Genomic DNA, 21,773 nt, shown 5'->3' with positions numbered 1-21,773 from the left:
TTATAATTAATGAGAAAGGAGAGGGATAAGTTTTCGCCTGATTCTGTTCTCTTAATATTCATAATTGCCCGACAATCTAAATTAAGAACGTACTACTGTGAACTGTAAAAAAGACAGTAAGCAATCAACTGAGATTTATCAGCAAGTGATCCACCTCTGTCAACGAGTAATTTTTAAGGACATTCCATACACGAAAGGTTATAAATCAAGCGTACATTTAGTACCGTAGATAAGCTTAGGATCAGATAAACCGTAAACCTTACTCTATAGACGAAACAACTTTTTTCCCCATGCTAGTTATGCTTGCAGTTCGTGGTTGCAATTGATTGCTTGTGCATTTACTGTCATCACTGCAATATGCTGCAGTGATTAAAATTCCACAGATTCTTTTAGATGGCCAAACCTTGCTCATTAAGACTATTTAACATCTCTTTCGTATATTGATGAATAAAGATGTTTCGTTCAATATCTTGATTTCTTTATCTTTTTTTCTCTCTTTTTCGCAGCTCTACGTAATCTGCAAAGGAAATTATTAACGAAGGTCTTCTAGACACCACGCATTCTAACACCTGCCTCAATTTTGACAGGTGGCAGCACTGTGGCCTAGAGCACGTTACACAATAGCTAAATCTACAGCGTGAGATCAGTTCACAAAGCATACGTAATCGATTGCACTCACGAATAGCTGAACCCACTCACTGATGTCATGCGCAACTAGTCGGTGGAAGGAAGAGGGGGATGAATTTGCGCGTAGGCGGGCCACGAACATCCGTTTAAAAGGGACAATATTGTTTGTCTGGTTTATTTTCCGTGCTTACTGTTTTTGTTGATAAAATTTTCGATAAGAAGTAGAAGCAGAGATCGTTACTTGTGCTGAATTCAGTAGATAAAACCATACGTAGATTTGTTACAATGACCTTATGGGAAAGGAAAAAAATCATTCGATAACGTTGAGATCAAATGCTATTTGGATGCTAAAAGTGATGTGCGAGTTTCTAAATGCAAAAACTGCGATAATTAAATATTCGTTCTCTAACCAAAAATCATTTTTATACATCACATTGTGTGCAGTAAGATATTTTGTTTTAATAGTTCGGGGGAAAAAATAATAAAACCGACGAAGTCGAGTACAGGAATAGCAATATAAGGCCAATGTGATTGCAAATGTAGGCATTTATGTATGCAAAAATCGCTTTGCACACATCAAAATAGTCTTATTAGCGCAACCAATATCATCGATATTGGTTGCGCTAATAAGCGAAACCTATGCGCTAATACCTATGGTCCGAAAGACTCCCACATTAAGAAAGGCTTTTCAAAGCACTCTGATTAGTCCGCTGTCACAAAGTTTCCCCTCGAATAATCTCTAGTTTTTATCCCCCATCAATTTTAATCAATTGTAAATCGGCTAGAAAACACATAATTTACACAAAATAGATCCCTCTTACTGTGTATCACCTTCTTAGCGTAGTTACGACAGGGTTGGAATCCCGTCTTTTCACTTTTCGTTTGAATGAGTTAGCGGATCTCATACGGCGGTTTCAGGTTTTTTTTTTTTCATCCACAAAATCGAGTTTTACATTTCTCAAAACAGACATACAAAAAACTACCAAACCGGCCGAAGAGGACATCTTATTAAAAAGACGACTCTTCCCCCCCCCCCCAGACTTAGTTGCTTTGTTTGGTCACAATTTCAATCAAAATCAAAAACAAAAGTATGTTATGACGTAATATGAAGAACATCGAGTACATTAAAACAATTTTTTGTTTCTTTGAAACCAGTTTCTCTGATGAATATTTTTCAGCAGAGCTTCGTACTGGCTCGTATACTGGTTCAACATTGTTGATAATGGTGAACATCAACTTGATTCTTGATATATCCCCAAAAGACGAAATTGAGGGAGAAAGGTTTCATCAAGAGAACTTCGAGACTACGGAAAATGGAGGTCCTCTGTTGTACCCATTCACATCAGGAAACTACACATTGGAATGTTGTGATCTAATTATGGATATGTACAACGCATCATCTATTTAAACAACAGCATTATCTTCTAGGTTTAACTTAGAGCCTTAGACCAGTGGGTCTTAACCTTTTTAGTGATCGGCATCCCCTTGAATCTAAAAATAAGTTCTCGCACCCCCTTGAAAAATGTGTTTCTATTTCTTTATTTAGGAAATTACATCTATTGCAAGATAATTTATTTATTGAAAAATAAACACATACATTTACATATACATACAAAACAATATCTCAATTTTTAATGGCTATGTTGTTGTTGTTGTTTATTCATAATAATACTTTTGAAGTGAGGCTCCTTTTTTGAAAGAGCCACACGTAAGTCATCACTTGCATTTAAGCGATTTTTGGCTTTTGTTTTCATGTGCAAAAATGATGAAAATCTCATTTCACACAGGTCGGTGGTGGCAAATGGTAAAAGTGTCTGCAATGCTGCTTTTGCCAGCTGTGGATAAGGTTCTAAGTTCTAACTGTGTACACCAGAATTGTTCAAGTCCAGTTTTTCAAATTCATTTGAATACGTGCATTGGATCGTATTTCAATAAGATCGTCTTTTATTAAATAGCTGTCGTCCATCGAATCTGGGTCAAAATTTAGAAACTTCTCTCGCACCCCTGGAAATGCTTTCTCGCACCCCCAGGGTGCACACACCATCAGGTTAAGAACCACTGCCTTAGACTATTAACCAAATCTCCGCCATAGAATAAATAAATAAAAAAGTTCTTTCTTTACCAACCCTAGGAAAAGTAAGGAACATACATTGCACTAGAGGTTACAGCGCAAACTACTTTCACCTTCAGACTATTCCTAATGTGTTCAATAGTGTTCCGAGAATTTTCACTTCTCTACTCTAACATTCTGCCCGCAACGTGGTAAATACCGTAGTGTCTCATCTCAAACATTTTACTGTAATACGATGACAGGTTTCATCTGCCGTCATATTACAGTAAAATTCATAATTAGCACATTGTCATTCGACGTCATGTCTTGTAACCATTCAAGTTTACAGGGCAAGATGTTTTCTACGAATTTTCCATACATGAAATGCAAAAGATTCAGGTCATGGCTAAATTACCCACATCGATTTCCGAACACTGAGCAGAACACTAAAAACATTTTGTACTGCTATCTATCTGGAAGGTTAATTTTTTTAATATTTTTCCTTAAGTTTTCTTATTTTGTATAGATGCATCCATTGTCTTGAATTAAATTTTATTTCAGAATAGTCCATACTATTCTGAAATTTAATTCGCCCATGATGAGAAAACCTATCTGTCCAAATTTGGGTGATGGGAAGTCTTACGTAGATCAGCAAACACGAAAGAACTATCAGAGACGAAAAGGAAACCGTCGAGCAAGAAACGAACACAAAACCATCATAATCTATTCATAGAACTAACGGATAACTTTTCAGGAAAAAGGGAAAAGAAAATTCTGGAAAATAAAGTAAAATAAAAATGAAATAATAAATTCATTAAATTTATCGCTTTTTTGAAATTCTTCCCTCAATGATTTCCCTTTCAGTTTTTATTTATTTATTTTTTTAGAGCCCATTTTTGAACTCGCTCGGATCATTTGTATTCACTCGATATTTTATTTTATAATTACCTGTTGCATCATTTGTAGTCTGCTAACATATTTGGGTTCTATTTTCCTGGAAAATTTTTCTAAAGAAAACGAAACAAGAATGAAGGAAGTGCATTTTAAGAAGTCAAACTTTCCTAAGCTTGTAAATTTCAAAAAGATTTTTTTTTAAAAATGTTGTAATTAAACACTTTTACCTAAATTGTCCTTACTGTGGTTTTCAAGAATTCAAATTACATTTAATATATTCAATATTTATCTTTTATTAAATTCCTTATTTATGAGTCAATAAAATATCGGATTCGAATCCAGAAAGCGAAGAACTTTTTATCAGCGCTTTTCGAGTGAAGGTGAATTGGGCGATCTCATACGGAGGACAATGTTTTTTTTCCCGGAAACTTTGGTTTTTCGTCCTATAACAAGGCAAACCGACCAGTACAACACACGCAATTCACAAACAGAAATATATTGCAACCAATAGTAATAGTAAAATATTGGTTTCATAAGATGATGCCGAATGTCCGTGGGAGCAATCCAGACGTTGTATCATCATACTAAATAAATAAATATAATTCCTTCATATATATTTTTTCATTAACTAGCTTTGAGATTTTGAAAGAATCAATGAACCGTCGGGAAACTCTTTACTTATCAAAAAATTTGGAATTCTAAAACATTTCCAAAACAACTTAGAAATTCCTTTGGTCAGCGAAAGGCAAAAACTGACATTTTTTAAAAGTAAATTCCAACCTTGCAGTATGATTCCTAGAAGTTATACGCGGGGCATTTTAATAAATTTAATTCTGAGACAAGATACTGTAATTCATTTTGACTGGTGTGAGTTTCAAAATCAATCTGATTCCTCTTCCGCTTCTATTTGTTCGACTTCATTCTCTTCCTCTAGTGACCTGTTCTGCGGAGGTTTACGTAGGTCAAAGAATATATTTAGTACCTCCTATTTCATTCAGGAAATAAATTCAATGTTTACCAGTGCTTACTTCCTGATTATTACTTTTAATAATGTCCATATAAATGTCCATTTTAATGTCCATATAAATAATTTTCTTAAGACATACATTTTTATTCAAGCTGATAATGTTTTAGAAACTTAACAAAACAAAACAAAAAAAAAGATACAAAACATGCAGGAAAAACCTTGTGGTGTAACTCTCGGAATTTACAAGCCTTAAGGTCCACGACCGTGGTAATATAGTACTATACCAAGTAAAATATAGCTTTGTCTTATTCAGAATTTGGAGTTATATAGTCAATAATTTCTAACTGGTGGAGAACGCCCTCTAGAGGATATGAGTAGTTGTAAAAAAATTCAGTTTTGTATTGAGAAAACAAAAACAAATCATATGTTTTTTCTTTCTCGAATATGACCTACATTTTCTCCATCTTCAACACTTCTCAGAATCCAAAAGCTTGTGACCAGCAAGTAGTCTTAATGTGCATCTCGATAACAATAGCACGCATGCGATTCATCTTGATAATGAGCCAACAGGGTGACGTAAGTGAGTGACTTTGAATGCGGAATGATAATCGGAGCCAGATGTGCGCGAGAAAGTCTCACATAAGTTGCTGCTCGGGTAGAGCGTTTACGTATAAGTGCGTAGAATGTATCGAGATGTAACAGCAGTCCTATTGCCAAAACAGAGAGAGTTTGTTAATGTGAGAGACCGAAGGAGAATATTAGAAGAATCATAGGAATACTTACCGGACCACAATGCGTAAACTGATAATGCGAAACAAACCTCGTCGGGTTCTACTCCTGTCTTTTAAACCAAGAGCTACGAATATAATGGGCACAGGAACATCGACACTAGACATCTGAAGAGCAGAAATAGGTTGTTTCTTCCGACCAATCTTGTTCTTCCAGTTGTCTCACACGGATGAAAAGTCAGGGTATGACATCAGCAGTATGACTCAATGAAACCATCATGCTCTGGCAGCGGTAGCAGTGGAATGATGCGAAGAGGATTTACTTGACAGAAGTTGGATCTGTATCGGTGGATTTGAATACGCAGTTTTACTTGAGCACTTTTGGACAGGTACCTCCCAAAAAATCACACTCAATTTATGCATCTTTCAGCAGAATAAAGTGCCTATTATCACAAGGCGCAGATCGTTGGGAAATGGCTCCAGAAGTATGGCGCTGACTTTGCCATACTTCACTGGTTAGCCTAGCCACAGGCTCTCAATCTGATTTGAGCATCTGTGAGATGAGGTGGAACGAACTGGTCTCAGCAGGTATCCTTTGCAGTCGGGTTTTATATGAACGTTTCAACTAAAGGTGAGTTAGGGTTCCCCTAACTCACCTTTAGCGCCGAAGCTAGGGTTCCCCCTCCCGGAAAATGGGATTTTTATGTCCCGCAAAACAGCCTAACCGGTCAGAAGAACACAAACAGTTAACAAACATAATACACTGGTTATGTAGCCTTAGTTACTTCGGTAATCCAAGCCAAACAAAACAAAAAAACATCGACTAAGGGAATATCTGTGACAACTGCGAACGAGGCAGCATTGCAAGCACCTGGCCGAGTCCATAATTCGAAAAATAGAGCGACTCTAAGGGCTAAATGGAATCCTACTCGATATTTATAAACTACCCCAAGCACTATAAATACCGTACAAAATTTCACCACAAATTTCCAGTCTTCACGCGCTCTTTCTGTTTTAGGCAATTAGGCATGATGTCGTTTGAGTAGAGGTGTCTGTTTCGGTCCATAATTGGAAGAAATTTTTCCAAATTTTCACCCTGTGAAAGCGCAACTTACAGACATGTCAAGGCTACTTTTGCTAAAACTAATCAAGTCACTAGCAATGTTGGCTGACTACATACACAAATTTTCAACTTTCCGTGTAAAACGTCTCCGACTTTAATCACTTCCCCTGTTTTAACACAAGATCATTCATGAGGTTTCGTGTTACAGAGTTTACAATTTATCAACCGATAACGTGTAAGTTATTCACAGTTAGTAAGTGAAAGGCAAACAAGAATGCTTGCCTTATTTGGCTGCTAGTTGATTGCTTCAAATGTTGAAAAGGAAATCCATTGTTAGCCATTTTCCGCAGGTCAAGTTTACCGACGAGGAAATTCTCACAAAGTGTATGAATGTCTTCATTCTCCGAGGTACATCATTTTAAATCATGTTTTGGATTTTCTCCTCTTCCCGATTCGGTAGTGAGGAGGGTTAATGTCCTGTTTTACGAGCCATTAGTTATTTCAGTGCGTTCATCCTTGAATTCAAGGGAAGTGGTTAACTTTTATTGTTATTATCATCTCATACTGATAGACAGACCCCCAACCATAGTGAGTTAATGACGACAATGACCCTTCTTCAGATTAAACATTCTACTTACAGCGTGCATTAGATTAGCATTATTATTCGTCATTCTGAAGCGGATCCTCGCTTCCGCTCATTACACAAATTATCACCGAAGAAGAAGAATTGCCCGGATTTAACACACCACGTGCTCCTCATTCTTCCCTTTGCGTTTTTCAAGATGCAGAGAGAAAAGAGGGGGGGAGGGAGGAGAAAAGGGTAGGGAGGAGATAAACGCAACCGCGCGCACGCCACTTCATTTGCGGCTGATTTCCGGAACTTCGTTATCTAGTCGTGAGGAACCTTGGTCAGTGGGGATAAAAACGGATGATGTCACGGGCCTCCAACAGGCACCGTTAAAGGTGGGAGGTTAAGGGTCGCATCAACGGTGATGTGCTTTGGAAAGTGAAACTCTTCCCTTCAGCCACTAGATTCTCTTCCTCCCCTTCTCTCCTTTCCCCTCTTCCCCCAGCATGGTCACACGTATGACCCATATTCTCCATCCAAGTGGCTGCCCGTCTTCCGTACTACCCCATTCTGGCGGGTGATGCAGTGAAGAGCAGGACTGAATGAAGAGTATCGCGTGGAACAGTAAAAGGAAGGTCTTCAGAAAGGGTTATCCTTTGCGAATGGTCATTGCTCGTGTTGCAAATTTTCATTGGTAAATGCTAAGGACGTGTCAGGTAAGTGTTTGTTAGTTTACTCTATGAAGTACCCATCTAACAGACCAGTGTTGTATTTCTCTACTAAAGAAAACAAAACACAATTCATCGCAATTTTCAAACAATATAATGAATTTTGTTTATATTAAGTAAAAATAAAAAAAGACTACGTGAAAATCCCTACTGCAGATAATGCACAGAGTTGGTAATTACAATAGTGACTCATTGATGGTTACTTGGAAAATAATAAAGATTGCTGCTAGATTGTAATTTTCCTAGGATTCGGAAAAACTATGTAGAGATAGTGAAGTCATTTTATAAATTAACGATGATAACCAAATATTTTAATGAAGAGCTACTCTGAAGTTTATATTTCTATTTCATTAAATTAAATCGAACTTTACACATTAAAATATGAATGAGTACATAAAAGTTGATGATTTAAATCAAACACATTTCAATTACACATTGAAGGCCTATCTACTTAAATAAAAAAAATAGTTTTGCAAATTAATCTAAAAGTATAATGCTTTTAAATTTTAGTGTTGTTCTTCTTCAATATTAATTTAGAGGGAGAAAAATCTCTTGCAAACAAAACAGATTCTCATAAATCAGGAATAAGTTCGACATAGATAAGAACCTAGAATTTGAAAATTCAGCATATCTTTTTATTTCTTCTTTCTCTTACCGGCCTGTTTATTACTTTCTTTTTATGTTTATTTCTTGTGTATTAAAAGTACGTTCACTACATTAAATCACTACCTCTTATGTATTTTATCTCTAGAAATCCCTCTGATCATCCCCTTTAAAAGTAATTTTCCCCCCTTATGTATCAACCTGTTTAATATTCTTACTGAAATTACACGTTAGCTAAATTGATGAACGATTTAAAAACAAAGTGGGTTTAGTAGCGTGTTCGACCAGTTTCTTGATTTCCGAACATAATTGGTATAAAACCACGCTGATACGGAGTAGCGTGCTTGTTAGTGGGATTAATTTTCATTCCTCTTTATGCATATCGATTTAAATGAAATTACTTCGCGGTTGAGATCGTGAGACTGAAAAAAAAAAAAAAAAAAGAACCGGTACAGAGAACACGGAAATCTGTGTCCAACATAAAATTTGGACTTTGATTCAAAGAAAGGTTCAAAAGGTCTCTCGTGAATGAAAAGATATACAAGAAAATTAAGATTATTATAACGCAGCAATCAGCTTTTCGCTACCTTAAAAACAGCATTAATATATCATTTCTAGCACACTTTCTAATTAACTATGGAACCAGCAAAAAGTTGCAGTTTAGGCAAAATGTACCAACAGCAAAGGAGTGATTGTCAGAGCTGGTAATAGCAATTGTTGTTTTGAATCCAGTGTTGTGTGGCAAATGTTAGGCGTCCAGGAGTTGATTGTTAGTTGGAGCGAAATAGTGAAGTCAGCAGGTGCTACTTTTAAGTCTATTGAACATGAACTTCTCAGATAAGTAGAATTTTTTGTTAATTTAAGTTACTTAATTTAATTGTTAATGTTATTTGGTTTACAGATTAACCGAAAAAAGAGTAGAAGTTGGGTAACAAGGTCCACTGGAAAGTATTTAAACTGATGAAATATATTAATAAGCATTTTTATTTCTGGAAAAAATAATAGTGTGTAATGATTTTCTGAATACAGTCAATTTTGATATATATTTGTTTTCAGGCCCATTATAAAAAGTACTAGTTTGATATATTAACTATCGATTATTCAGTGATATGAATCACTGAATAATCGATAGCACATGCTAGCGCGCGCGCGCACACACACACATATACACACACAGTTTCTTACGAATATATGGTGAGATTAATTTGAACGACAATACGCATTGCTTTAGTACATTCATAAGTAATAGTATTTCTTCCTGTGTATATTTATTTATACCTAAAGATCGTGACTTTGCAATTTTCTGATACTTCAAGTGGGAAAACTAATTTAACGAACCTTATTCGGTGCCCATTGGATAATTGCTACTTTGTAAAACAATTTATTTGTTTATGTTTAACTCGCGTCTGGATATAGGTACATATATCTTGAAGCTATTGTCCCCCCCCCCTTAAACTGTTTTACATTTTTTAGTAACATTAAAATCAACAAGTTTTTAAAAGTAGGTCACCTTCTTTGATTTTCTGTAATTTCTCTTTATAATAACAATAGCCCTTATTTTGAGAGCTTCTCTTCTGAGCAGATGAAAAGTTATAATGTGATGTTTAGTGCAAGTGTAATCTTTAGGATGTATGCAAAGTAGAATCCAGGTAGCATGCTAATTAAAATACTGATATTCTATGCAGTAAGGCAGCAGACAAAATTTTGTGTGGGAGGCCATTGTTGTACTAATGAAATGAAAGATGTTAAAACTATGAGAGTGCTAATGTCGCAAGCAACCTTTTAAGTTCCGAATTTGCTATCTTACTTAGAATGTAGTTTGAACTATGAGTATCGGTTAAAAAAAGAACGAAAGAAAGCAAAAACCCAATCTATCTGTATATAAATTTAGTCAGATTCAAAAACCTCATGCTAATAGGCCGATTTCAATTCGAGATTATACATTGAATCAAATGGGATTAATTTCTCAATTTCTATCCTTCATTCACAGATAAACTGATCCTGCAAATAAGATAGAATAAATACATTTGGCCATATCAGATGAAAAATAAATAGTGATAAGCATGGTAGCTGGAAGAAATATTGTTTTAATGAGCATCATTTATTTTTATCCTTCCAAGAACAAATAAATGCATATCAGTAATGAACGATTCCGTAACAGAACGACAAGTGATCTCGGTTTTTTTCTTTTCTCGATGAAAATTCTGTTTATTTTTCTCCCCTGCAAAACACACAAACCGGCCAAAGAACACACGCAATATAAATTTGAAAATATTAATTCCTCTTCATTTTAATTGCAAACGTTTTAGAAACGCAGAGCCAAGCTTTATTAATAGATTATTATAAAACTTGTTTGAAGAATAAATTAATAATAATAAAAAAAGAAATACATATTTATATTTTCGCTAGATTCACTGTGGCAGCTTTCGCCACTTTTCTCGTATTAGTGAAGGATCTAGGGGAGGAGAATAGAAAAATATTATTTCTTGAGGGCAGCAAAATATTTTAGATTTTCGATTTAAAATCATAATAGGAAAAAAAAAACATCAAAGTACTTTTTTTGAATGATCGCACTAATTAAAATTTCGAAGAAGTGTTGTTTTTAGTAATAGTAAACGGTCGGGTTAGCCTACTCACTCTCAAACCAGCAGGGCTGCTGGTTTGAATTCGGGCATGGGTGCACTGTCTTTAGGTAAGAGATGAATTTTATCGCCCGGTGTGACACCACCGCTCCGCTTATTGATGGCTTGAAAAAATACCATGTTTGTCCTCTAAAGCAGAGTTTCGGGACCAGGTAAAAAGTGAATAAGAATTAAAAAAAAAAAAAAAGATAAGAAAATCCTTAGCCCACCCTATTATACTTTATAACCTTTCATGAGTTGGAGTCACATAAAATGTATTATTATTATAGAAAATATCTTTCAAAATTAAAGTCTGGATCTGCCTGTATGCTCTAGTCTTAGTTCTTGCCCATATGCTAAGTATCATATGTAAGTTGGCAGGAAGACTTTTCCCAGTCACAAACTGGAACGATATAAATCAGTCAAGCATAAAAATAACAACTACCAAACTTCCTCTTTTATATCGAACGGCTCTGACACATTATTGTCCTAGTGCACTCTTAAACTACAGCAGGATACGGCCAACTGTGCACAATGACCAAAATACGGATGAGTACATAAACCTTGAATTGGCGTCTGTCATGTGACCTTACAGACAAGCACTAAAGGTGTTCATTAAATTCTTTAGTTCTCATTCTATTATACTAGCGCGTTCGTCTCTCGTACAAGACAGCCCAACACTTCCGCTGCCCGTGGCCGTGACCTCAAGTGTGAATATTCACTGTTAAAGCCTTTCATTGCAGCTGTAAATTTCTTGCCAAAGGCTTAGATGGATGACGGGCGTTGAAACTGTTATGTTCATTTTTTTAAATTTTTTTTTTACTTTACTGGATTCCATCCTTAGCTTGTTTAAAAGGTGATTAGCAATGACAGTCACACACACACACACACACACACACACACACACACACACACACACACACACACACACACACACACACACACACACACACACACACACACACACACACACACACACACACACACACACACACACACACACACACACACACACACACACAACGAAGTAGACAGACGTACGAAAATACTTCTTAGTGGAGCCTTACCTGGAAAATCCTTAGACGAACATTTTCTTGTTCGCTTTCAGGGTGTACACAAGCGACTGCTGAAATTCAGAGCTTCTGCCTTACAGAGCAGTAATTAAATTTTTATTAATAAATTCTATTTCTATTTCTATTTCAACTGAAAGAGAAAAATGGAAATAATTTTCTCTTTCAATTATTCAATTTCTGGAAGTGAATAATTGATACAGGCTTTTCTCACTCAACTAGATGTCATAAACCAGTAAAGAATCCAAAGAGAAAAAAAAAATAATGTTTCTCTTTCAGTTGAAAAATTGAAAACAAATATGTGCTGAGCATAGCATTCATTTGGCCCTTAAAGTAAAATTAATGTTGGCAATTTTGCTGGAACTAAATGCTATATTTTTAACTACAGAGTAACTGTTGTATGGTGTCACACATAATATGTTGCTGAGTGACAAAAAATATTTTGGTACAGCTCAGAGGACTAACTGAAATGCCAAATATTTCCTTTGAATGAAAGTCTTCAGCAGGATTTTTTCTCCGTACGGATTTTTAACATGGGGATTAAACAAATAATTCTAACCAGCCTGAATCTCGTAATCGGCTCGTGAAGAGAGATTAATACACAAATATTACATCGTTACTTTTTCGTCAGAAATATATTTTAAAATAATATTTTAAATATTTTAATAGTTGTTATTCTTCAGAATTCTCTTTTTCTTCGCATTCATTACAGCTTTAAAACGTAACTTACCTGATTTTAGAAATCAAATCACAGATTTCTAAACCACACAATGCAAAACGTAGAAAATTGGCCATGACAACAGCAGCGAATTCGATACTCATTCTTGACCGACACGTTAAGGGAGCAGCCATTCTTGGAGTGCCTGTTGTTGTTGTAGCGTTACTGAAACCAGTGAGCAAAGTTACCATACCACGAGATAATAAAACTGATTGGCGCATGCACTGCAACAAATAAATAACGCGCCTGTTTTTGATGTGTACAAATTTTCAAAATGGTTTTCTGCCTTTTACAACAATCTATTTGTTCCAGACGAATACTTTCCTATGACGAACACACACATACACACACACACACTAAAATTAGTATTTAACTGACTGGTTATCAGATCCCACGCGATTTAGATTGCACCACTTTCACGGTTTTGCGCTATACGGAGTCCACAGGTTACTGCCATGTTAAATTATGATAAATAGCTGACTAAGTGAAAGAGAAACACGAAAAACAACGAACAGGTGTCTGTACAAGACATTTTAGGAACATTTTCTGCGTCTGGAAACGCTTTAAGTATATTTCTGAATGTTGGCAAATATCAGTTAATGTACTATCGCATCGGTTGTATCCTCATGCCTGTGGAATTTGTGTTTTTTAAGAGCTGATGAATTGTGATCGGATATTGTTAGACAACATCGATGAGTTCTACATTTATATCTGTTATACGTCCCACAAAATTCTTCCCTAAAAGGAATTTCTATATATATATATATATTTTTTTTTGCTTACTTTAAAGCATTACACTTAACAGAAATAACATAAAAAAAAAATAATAATGTTATTTCAACATTAAGAACAATCTATCAACAGCTCTATCTCTCTTCACATCATCATCGTATATATATATATGGACTCTCACATATATGGAATACATATATATAGATAGATGTGAAGGTGATTCCATCCAGCTTCTTTGAAGATGTCCTGTCATCCCCGTATGAGATCGATTAACATTCTCAACTGACAAATTATCATAAATGTTCTTTGCGCCATACGACAGATGAACCTTGGTCTTGCCAACCAAAGGCGCATGTCAGTTTTTCGCTATGCCTCTCAGATGCACAGATAAGCTGTCAAATAAAACTCAACACCTATGATGATCGGAACCTAAAGTTATGATAGGGATGAATGTTCAGACTATTATATCAGCAAATTATCTATTGGTAAAACTTATACTGTATGCCACTCGCAGAGTTCCATTATCTTTCCAAAAACATGCTAATTTGAAACACATTTTTGAAAACACTATATAGCAGCACATTTATATTTAACTTTACAAAACTAAAATTTCCATTTATAAGCACTTACTAAAAATCACACGGATGAAAAACCCAGCGTTTCGGTATGGCAGCTTGTCAAAAAATAAATGGAAAACTAAATCGTCAAAAATGTCACAAGCACAAGGAATTATTAACCATTACCAGGCTTGAAGCAACAGCCACGAATCCAGCGAAAACAGGCTAGTCGAGTAGCTCACACAAATTGTAGTAATTGTTGGAGAGTAAACGTCTAAACCGATTCTCCTAATGAAAGTATTAGTACAGTGAAAAGTATATATCTTTGATTAACAACAGTAGACAAATATTTACTGAGAATCTTGCTTGTTTCTGTTTGGTTTATTCGATCAAACTATCATATTTGGAAGTGGTTGTGGTTGACTGAAATTACTGAAGAGCAAATGAGACTATGAGGTCACTGTACTGTGTCCGTTGATTGTGAATGTTCTCCTGTCGGATTGCCTATTCATCGGGATAAAAAACCTGATGAACAGGCAAAGCAGCAAGGAGTTTTCCTCTCGAGTTTCTAGAAGCAAAAACTTTGCTATCTCCATGTGCTTTTTAGAAGGTGGATGCTGCTCAATTCATATGTATCTGGCAGAGATAATGTTGCAGGCTTCTGATTTTGCATTTCTATAATGCTCAATATCATCCTGAAGGTTTTTTTCTCCAACACTCACTTAATTCGTTTAAAGTATATTCTATTACAAGAGCACCGGATCTTGTGTACCTGTCCCCCTCTCCTCTTTCTCGATTTTTTTTTATTTGAAGATATTGGCTCATCTGAGAAATGACACAATATGACGAAGAATAAAAACAATTTTTATGTCATGTTTCTGGAGAAACAAGAAAAAATTTCTTTTAAAGTAACATCTGATTAAAATGCTATCTGAATTACTCAACCATACCAAAAGATAAGAATAGATTGATCCATGAGTTTGTAGATATCTGAAATAAATAGTCAATTAGGAAGATCCGGGATGATTCTGTCAGTGCTGTAGAACCAATGAAATCATCAATTCCTCCTCTCTAATCTTTCTACAATCACCGCTGTTTTCCCAATTTATTGACTACTACTTTTTGTTACCAATGAACAGAGGCGGCTCGTGCATAGGCACTGCGGAACTGCAGCACCCCCAATTTTTCTCGATATATAAATATATTTATTAATTTATTTATATTTGCTTGTAATATTTAATTTTATCATCAACAGTCCTATACAATTCTCTTATTTTGTATAAAAAATAATAAAAACCCATCTTGTAGCACTTAGGAGGGCGAAGAACGCTAGCAGCACTGTGTTTACCACAGTGTTATATTGCTACGTGCGCGCAACAATAAGCATGTCATAGTGAGATGCGAGCACTGTCCGTCGCGCAGTTCCACTGTTGTTTATATGCAGTTTGCGCCAGTAGTCGAGTGTTCGTAGTGCTTATCGTGTTTACTCTGTCTCTTTAAATATTTGGAAATTACAATTAATGACATAGCATTTGTTATAGTTTTTATTTTAGAACATTATTGGGGTTATTGACAATTATAACCTCAGAATTTTTAAGTAATTTTGAATTATACTAAACTGTATAATTTTATCGATAATACACAATATTTTTCATGAAGCAAAACAAGAAGAATATATTTTATTTTTTTTAAGTAATTTTGAATTATACCAAACTGTATAATTTTATCGATAATAAGCAATATTTTTCATGTTTAATTTTTTTTTTAAATTTTTACCATAATTTTGATATTTTATCCAAACACGTATACACGTACTTACAGTGTGTATGTATATTTCGAAAGTTGCAGCATTTCCACGATTTCAAGCCACGAACCGCCACTGCCAGTGAAACTGGTGACGAGAAAGTAACTGTATATTCTTTTAGTATATCTTGATAGGTAATGACATTTTTCAGTAGGTAAGGATTTTCTTTTAAGAATCGAAAAATAATATACGCAAAAACCGTGTAAGATGCATGAGTAGGCCGTCTTATTAGCCATCATGGACGCAATGTGCAAAATATGCTTTGTTTGACGAATAGTGTAAGAGTGAAGGACAAGAGGTGAAGGTCTCGAAAGACGAGAAATTTTACTTTCCTTGTTTACCATGTTTGAGCACTTTAAATCACGTACATAAAAAGGCAAATTCCAGACAGACATGCTTAGCTTATTTTTAGAAAGGAATAAACACAACGGAATGACAAAAACAAAAGAATAACTTCAGTCTACAAATACCAAAGGGAAAATACATAAGATCACAATACCCGGATGAGAAATCTGTAATAGGATTAAAAATGAAAATGAGCTTAACATTCTTTTTTTTTTTTTCTTTTTAAAGCAATGAAATGCGTCATTTGACTAAATGATATTTGAATATAGTCATCACGTTTCTGGTTGTTGCATTTGAATTAGGGTTATGAACTCTCAGTTTTTCACAACTGGAACGATATCAAATAGTTGCTCCCCTGTCCCCCTTCAGTCCAATCAGTACAGGATGTGATTACTTCTTACCGCGATATACACCCTTCCAAGTCGAGCTTGAAATACTGCATTCCACCCATTCGAGACTTGTGGGGTCATCGGCGTATCGTGGTGAGTCACAGCACTATTTGTGTTCCGGATTGATAGGTGGAATAAGAGTACAGCAACTTCGGCTTCGGATATACTTGACAGATAGCGAATCTCTGTAGTAATAAATGATGCTGAACTATCTCAAGGAAGAGAGCAAGTCGTAGAATTTCAGCGAAATGCAATACATACTTATTCTTAACCTTTGGTTCTGCTTGTTTAACTTTGGACTCATTAATAAGCTTAAGACAATAGACTACTTTTCTCACCTTGTACTACACAATGAAAAGTTTCTTTCTTTATTATGACTGCTATAATTTTAGTACTGTAATTTGGGGCATTCGAAACTGGTGCGAATTCTTAAAGCACGTTGTACACATCAGACAGATGTGCTGGAGTCCAAGTCAAATGCACGTTTTTTGTGCATAAATACTGTTAATACGAGGTCATCCAGCAAGGATATGACCGTAAAGTTTGCCTTCGGTTAAAGTGCAAATGGAAAAGAAGAAGATACGAGTCATTTGGACCACTCTCCGAACAACGCAAACAGAGAAATGGAGAGAGAGAGAGCGAGCAGGTTTTTTGAACAGTGCGTTTACTTGAACAGTAATGAGGACATTGCCTTCGTTACGTGGATATGAATAAGTGAAAGAACATTCAACGAAAAATAATATTTTTAATGTTAGTGACTGACATCAAGAATCCAGTGCATGTAAAATCGTGAAGTAACCAAAAATAGAACGCAAGCTACATAAAAAAAAAAAAAAAAAACACTGACGAGGGTCCCAGCATGTTCGAAATCTAAGTCGAAATCACGACCAAAAATATTCTTAAACTAGTTCATTACGAAGAAGGAAAAGACCAAGAACGGGATTATTACGGTCAGTAACAACAGCACGTGCATTTAAATTAATACGTTTTTCATCCTGCAGTTCATTCTCTGACTTTGTGGCGTCTACGGTTGTTGACTGAAACCTGGGTTTAATGGCCAAAAGTTATTCTTGATATTGACCACACATTTATCATATTCTGACAGATGTCTCCAATCCATCATATATTTATGACTATAAATTGAGGGGTGTGTGAAGTCTAATCCAAATTCATGCAAATATGCGAGAAATGGCTTTTGATTCCGAAATTAATTTTTTTTTTTTTGGAACCATATTATCATGTACAGAAAATACTGGCATCATTAATTTTTCGAATATCCCAGTTCAAGCTCCTCTAATAGGTTCTTGCTTTATTTAGCAACAAGAGGAGCAACCATCACAGCAGTATAACCAGCGGCATTTGCAACACAGCTATTGACAATAAGCAAATTGCTTTTTTCGAATGGTCTAAAGTACTAGAGATAATTGATACACTTTTTAGGTTTTGATTTTTTTAATAGATTTATATGCTAAAAATATTAACAGCAATATAAAATTCAAAGCCTTAGCTATAGGATCATCAATTAATAATATAGCTTGCAATAAAACAGAGGCAGAATTTTCAGACTTCTCACATGTACTGACTAATCACGTTTCCATGAACGCACATAAAATAAAAACTATCGAAAAAAATAAGTGTAAGTGGAAATTTACAAAATAGAACGATTAGAAATTTAGCCTAACAGGACAAATAGATTGAGTAGAACGTAACGATTAGAAACTTACAAGTAGAATGAGTAGAACGTAACGATTAGAAACTTACAAGTAGAATGAGTAGAACGTAGTATGATTAGAAAAAGTAAGTTTCTAAAATGCTTGCAAGTTTCGATTCCTTCAAGTAGAATGAGTAGAACAAGAAATCTCGCTGTCCTGTGAAGTTTTATTTCCAAGCTTTCTGCTATCTTCAACATAGAATATTGTCTTCTATATCCTTTGTGTATCGTTATATCATCTTCATGCTCTTTTCTGGTTTTAGTATTCTCTAAACACACGTTTCAAACCTCGGTTCAATTAGAAATTCCTAAAAAAGTGTTGTACTGTGTACTACTATGCTAGTTTTGGGACTATAAAACACAACTGACATGGACGCTGGTGACGTAATATTTTTTTATAATGTGTTAAGAACATCGACTCGCAGTTTAAAATTTTTACTGAGTGAAGAGCACAAATCTGGACAACAAAGTGATTCAATAAAATTCTTTTCCCAGGCAAACAGACTAAAACCACACATGCATTTTTTGCACTTCCACAAGAGCAAGGGTTTTCATGATGTTTTTTATCCGCAGCATAGTTCTTTGATGAGATCTCTTACTTATCATTTAAAATTAGAGGTCAACCTATCTCTGTTGTCAAGATACAAGAGACATAGCCGCTCTTATCACACAGAACATTTCACACGTAATTGTCTTCTTGGTCTTTCTTCACGAAGTAATCAGAGAAAAATGAACAGGATGGAGTCGAGGAGGCTCTCCGATTCTTTCTTAAAACTCCTACTCCAAGCTTTTCCATTCTCCTATTCGATTGGAATTTATTCAGCAAATTTACAGGATTTTCTAACATGAGCCAGAAAAATTAGTTCTAAGCAAGATAATTAAGAAATTAAATGGGCTGATTATCGTCGAATTATCAATCCACTGATTTCATTTCAATCCTCTCCAAAGTAATTTCATCAACGGTAACATACTATGCTCCCTGAAAGCCTATCACCTAGTTAACGATCACCAGCACAATAATTGTCCAATAAACCTTCTAGTTTCTGTCAACCGACATCTAGATAGATATTACAAATCACGACTAATGGGGAAAGTTCTCTAGTTAATGAATCTGACTCGAACATAAATCCTTCTGATCGCATGGAACAACGCACATAACTATTATTTGGTCATAAACTTGTGTTATTAAACGAATGAATAAGCGGAAGTAGATTCATGTTGATGAGTTAAATAAATTGCGTGTTTTGGAGCTTGTACTACATCCAAATTAGGGATCAATGCATTTGGCCAGTGGGCAAACTTCCCATCCACTTTTCTTCATATTAGTGGCTACAAATGGAAACTCAAAATTTGAACTTTTTTACATAGTCGTTTAGATTTTTTTGAAAAGCATAAAATGTCCAGGTTCCATAAGATAATGGAGAAAATGGTTCAAAATATTTGAAGAGAAGTAATCATTCAGAAACAGGAAAACTGTCCATCTAGCGAACTATGGAAAAATCTCAAAATAGCCTAATCTATATTTAAGGAAGAGGAAATAAGTTGTACAGTTTGACCACACTCTTCAGACACAGCATTTGACACAAGAAGTAAACGTATTTTAGTCTTCTTATATTTATGAAATAGGACTTTCTATTTTTCTAAAGAAACTAATCTTTTTCCTTCCGCAAAGTCCTCAAACATATATTTCAACATTTCTTATTTCCGCTATCTTTAAATCAATGTTCAATTTTTCCAACCCTTTCCTATTTTGTTCGGTTAATGCTCTTTCCATCCGTCAGTCGCAAGTAATAAATAATCCACTGTTCGTTGAGTTCATCCCATTTCTGTCATATACTCATCCTGACGAATACAAAGAAAGTAAGAATGCATTATAGGTCAAATTAAGCCTTACGAATATTTATTATAAGGGGATGGATTTACCAGTAAGCAAATCAATGTCAGAAATGGCAAAATGGACATGAAATTAATGTTTGAATTTCTTCTTCTTATAGTAGTAAAACTAGGACAAACACGAAAACTAGGACTGCTAAAGAAAAGTAAAAAAAATGAGCCGTCATATAAATATAATATAATTTCATAGTTTCAGCTCGCGCATTCCCGAAGTCGAAATATGATGGCAAAAAACAAGGGGATTTCCGTCAGACTGTAAAGATAAGAACAATAGACAATATTATTCACGAAGTTTACTTCGATCTTTATAAGGAATGGGGTCTAAAAGTGGGTTTCAATTCCACTGTGTGTAGATGCTCGTGAATATTTTTAGGTGAACATGATTTTCATCTCCTAGTGTAACACTTTCACTCTGCTTAACGGAGCCCTAAATTAACTTAAAACGTTCCCCGTGTAACAGCTATTGCAGGGTTTCTAGATTGTCTAGTCCATATATTAATCTAGGATACTAATGTATTGTAAGCTTACACTTTTTTTTCGTTCGTGGAACTGACACAAACAATAATTAGGTGGAATCATTACCATTTTCTATGTTGTTGTTGTTTGGGATTACGATCGAAGCAACTAAGGCTATGCTCGTGTATTATGACTGTTAAATTGTATGTGTGTTCTTCTGGTCAGTTTGCCTATTTTTCAGGATGAAAAACACAAATTTGCAGTATGAAAAACCCTGCCTCTCCCTTATGAGACCGAAAAACTCACTTGCAGTTGAAAATCCCCGATAAAGACCACTTCCGGATGAGATCGTTAACTCATCACTAATTTAAAATCTTTTATAAATGTTCCTCGCACTACAATGCGAATCGATCCCAGATATTTACAAACTAAAGGGCGTCTTATGCCGACTGAGTTAAGGTGTTGCTCTGAACCTGTAGATTATAATTACAAAACTGCGTCAAATCACTTTTAAACTTTTTCGCTTGCTTAACTTTACTTCCTAGATAAGAAGTATAGCAACCGGACTACATTCTACAATACAAAACTGCAAGAACCATTAATATGAATATCACACCAAGTTCTTATCCTTTTGCCTTAACCAACTAAGTAAAGTTGTTGATTAGCAGGCCGAAAATCACTTTTCTATCTATGAATCAATGAGTTGCTCAGAACAAGGCCCAACAGAACATCTAAATTATTAAATTTCCATATATTTTTACTCTTATCTCAAAAGATTCAGTAGTTGAGTTCTTTACGACGATGCCCTTTGCTTTGAAAAATTTGGGTTCGAATCCTATCTAGGAGGCGAAGAATCTTTATCAGGACTTCTTCAAGTGAAGATCAGTTAGCCAATCTCATACGGGGCTGAAAGGTTTTTTTTTCTCTCTCTCTCTAGAGAGAGAAAAAAAAACAGCTCTCTCCGGAATGGAGACAAGCTTTCACTACCAAACAGGTATACAATTACAATATAAAAAAAAAACACAATGTGTGGTTAGACAATTTCAGTGAATTCAGTCATTTTTTCCATGTAATCCCATTCTGCTGTTTTGTTGAAGTGTTTATATTCATTAAAATGATAAGCACCTGACGCACTCCTGAATCGTAACTTTTACAACCAGTTAACAGGAAGGTTATTCAAGAGAAAGATGGATGATATACGCCCAGTACAACAGCGACTGATAGTTCATAGTCATCGTGGTGTGGGCGG

At 35.2% G+C, this 21,773-nt stretch overlaps 1 protein-coding gene across 1 annotated transcript in view; it reads left to right on the top strand.

The window, feature by feature from the left end:
- The first annotated feature begins 7,260 nt into the window (after positions 1-7,260).
- LOC150108386 (cuticlin-6-like) overlaps positions 7,261-21,773 on the top strand; it is a 76,806-nt gene continuing 62,293 nt past the window's right edge. Inside the window, exon 1 of the mRNA XM_090390738.1 lies at positions 7,261-7,613. The gene's annotated coding sequence lies outside the window, so the exon portion shown is untranslated. The remainder of the gene's footprint in view (positions 7,614-21,773) is intronic.

The sequence above is a fragment of the Typopeltis vanoorti genome, chromosome 3, assembly GCF_054136105.1.
Source record: "Typopeltis vanoorti isolate ZY-2024b chromosome 3, IOZ_Tvanoo_1.0, whole genome shotgun sequence".
In the NCBI taxonomy this organism is placed as follows: domain Eukaryota; kingdom Metazoa; phylum Arthropoda; class Arachnida; order Uropygi; family Thelyphonidae; genus Typopeltis; species Typopeltis vanoorti.
This window is presented reverse-complemented; position numbering and strand designations above follow the sequence as displayed.